A 3056-nucleotide genomic window follows, 5' to 3' on the forward strand; every position below is an offset into this window, starting at 1 on the left:
CTACTAGAATAACTAAGAAAACGAAAAGGCAAGCCACAAAGTGGGAGAAGATACTTGCAATACATTTCCTAACAAAAGATTCATATCTAAAATATATAAAGAATTCCTACAAATGAATAAGGAAAAGGTAGACGACCCAAAGGAAACATTACAAAAGTCTTGAATAGGCAGGGGAAGCGGCTGCCATTGGCCCCAGCCCACCGATTGTATTAGCCAGGGTTCTCCAGAAAAATTGAACAAATAGGCCGTATATAGGAAGAGATTCATTATAAGGAATTGGCTTGTCATAATTATAGAGGCTAAGAAATCCTGTGAGCTGCAAGCAGAAGACCCAGGAAAACAATGTTATGATTCCAGTGTGACTCCAAGTCCAAAGGCCAGAGCCAGTGATGTGCATCCCAGTCCAAGGGCAGTGTTTATCAAGTCTGCAACAGTGTACAGTCATGTCCTAGGCCCTCAAATTCACTCGCCACTCACTCACTGAATCACCCAGAGAACTTCTCGGCCTGCAACCTCCACTCACGGCAAGTGCCCTGTACAGGTGGACCATTTTTTAAATCTTTTATACCTTATTTTTACTGTACCTGTTTAGGTATGTCTTGATAGATGGAGGCTTGCCATTGTGTTCCAATTGCCTGCAGTATTCAAGACAGTCACCGGCTGTACAGGTGTGCAGCCTGGAGGCAATAGTGGGTGTGTAGCAGGCTGTATCAGCGAGGCTTGCATCAGTGCGCTCCATTGATACGGCTCCGATGAGTGGAGGAATACCAGCTTCTTCCTCTCCAGTCGAATTGGATGAAACGACAGGGACACAAGCATCACGGTTTTAAGGAGCGAAACGTTTAATAGGCAAGAAAGGAAGAAGGAAGAAGAAAACAGGCCCCATTCAAAGACCGAGGGAGCGGGGATTCCAACAAAGAGACAAGCCAGAGTGTGGTGGAAACCAGCCAGTTATGAGGAGGCTGGACAAGGCGGTGTCTGATTTGCACAGGGCTTAGGGAGTTGGTTGGACCAGGCATGTCACCCACATGGCCCTAGAAAGAACTGGCCCTCCCACCCTAGTCTTTTAATATGCGAATACAGGGCGCCATGATGTTCTATACTGAGGGGATATGTGGGTGCAGCCATGTTGCCAGGCACATGTGAGGGCAAGGAAGAGGGAGAGAAGCCCTGTGTTTGGGTGGACCCAGTTTCTAATGGCCTGCATTTGCATATCAAAGGTTTCCTGCCTGGCTCTTAGAGCCGGAGCTTTCCTGCTAGACAAGAAACGCTTCTTGAGCTGCTTTAAAAGAAACAAAACCTTTTCAAGGACCCCTTTTCCTCTCTATCTGCCTAAAACAATTTCTTAATAACTCCTATAACACTACAATGTTCACACATCAGTGAAATCGCCTTCACATTTCTCATAACGTATCCCCCCCAGTAAGTGACGCATGACTGTACCACGTGTGTTCCTTGTTTGGTCTATCTCTCCGGCTAGAACGCAACCTCTCTCTGACAGCAGGGGTTTTTGTCTGCTTTGCTCTCTGCTGTCTCCTCAGTGTCTGTGAGGCTCATGATGTGAGTGTTCAGTGACATCATGTCTGTAAGGCAGCAGGAACCGTGCCCAAGGCCAGGAGAACCTCAGGACCTAGTGGTGTCTGCCATCATTGTTCTGGACGGTGGGGCGGTGGCATGTGACTTGTCTGTGCCTCACAATCTGTCCAGGGTGGTGCCGGGGTCCGTCCGCCATCAAGGGCCTCTGCAAGAATAGAGAAGTGAGGTGCCTTATGTGAGCCCTGCAGGCCCAGCTTCCAGAGGGCCCCCTCCCTACCACAACCCGGGCGTCCACCCCCTGCGCCCCCTGGATGGGGTGGAACGCTCCCACGCATCGCAGCGGACCCCTCCTCTGCTGTCTGGCACCTCATTACCAGAAAGATGTAGATCCACTGGAGCGAGTTCAGAGAAGAGCAGCAGCCCAGGGACGACAGCTCACGGGGTGATTTATGAGGCCAGGCTGGACGGGGATCACGAGAGCAGGAGACACCCTTGGAGAGCAACTGTGAGATGCGTGCCGCTGGAGCGGGGTGGGTGTTTCTTGAAACATTCCAGGATGAAACGAAGGAGAGAAGCTTTGAGACTGGCTGTGGCGGGAGGTGTCCCTGACAAGGCAAGCCTCACATCAGCAGAGCATTCTTTCCACAGGAGAGTGGGAGGCTACCTACGCTATGTAGAAAGCAACCAATTAGACAAGATCCAGCACGGTGACCTGTGATTGATGCAACTCCCTGACCAGCCTGGATAGGATATCTGTGGTCTCTAGGACGTAAGATCTTGAGACTTCGCCAAGGTCTGTGATCTTGTCATCCTCATCCTGTTAGGCGCAAAGAGCAGCCAGCCCGGCATGTCTAACTTGCTCAAATGAAAATAAACATGGACAAGTCAGGGAAGCAGCTGGGGAGAGTTCTGGAACATTTGCACATGATGATCTGCCCGGCCATACCTCTCAATAAACTATGCCTTAGAGAAGGATTTTTTCAGCCTCAGCACCCTTGACATGTTGGGCCAGATCATTCTCTGTGGCTGTCCTGTGCACTGGAGGATATTTTGCGACATCTCTGCCTCCACCTACCAGTTGCCAGGAGCTTTCTACACCAGTCACAATAAAAACGTCTCCAGACATTGCCACAGGTCCCCCTTGGGGACAAGATCTCCTCTGGTTGAGAACCACTGCCCAAGGTGAGCTGAGCATGAGAATCTGCTCTCTGTTCTGTCTGTCTTGAAACTCAAGGCTTTGACATGTTGTGAGCGTCTTGCCATACTGAACGTGTTTCAGAGAGATTTCTTCTACCGCACAGCTTGTGGATACAACCCAGACACCCTGGGGTGAAGGAAAGCCAGCCCATGTTGGGCTTATTGAGAGATGATCTTACATGGAGACTTCCAGAGCACTTTTTTTTTTTTTTTTTTTTTCCTGAAATGGGGTCTGGCTACATTGCCCAGACTGATCTTGAACTCCTGGCCTCAAGTGATCCTCCCACCTAGACCTCCCAAAGTGCTGTGAATACAGGCGTGAG

The 3056-nt window shown here is 49.9% G+C and overlaps 1 long non-coding RNA gene across 1 annotated transcript; it reads right to left on the reverse strand.

The window, feature by feature from the left end:
* Positions 1-818: 818 nt before the first annotated feature.
* LOC141585285 (uncharacterized) lies at positions 819-2199 on the reverse strand. Its single transcript, XR_012518685.1, has 2 exons — positions 1911-2199; positions 819-1741 (listed from the first exon to the last, which is right to left on the reverse strand). It is a non-coding gene; the product is annotated as an uncharacterized LOC141585285 (long non-coding RNA).
* Positions 2200-3056: the final 857 nt, after the last annotated feature.

Source organism: Saimiri boliviensis, chromosome 8 (assembly GCF_048565385.1).
Source record: "Saimiri boliviensis isolate mSaiBol1 chromosome 8, mSaiBol1.pri, whole genome shotgun sequence".
Taxonomy (NCBI): domain Eukaryota; kingdom Metazoa; phylum Chordata; class Mammalia; order Primates; family Cebidae; genus Saimiri; species Saimiri boliviensis.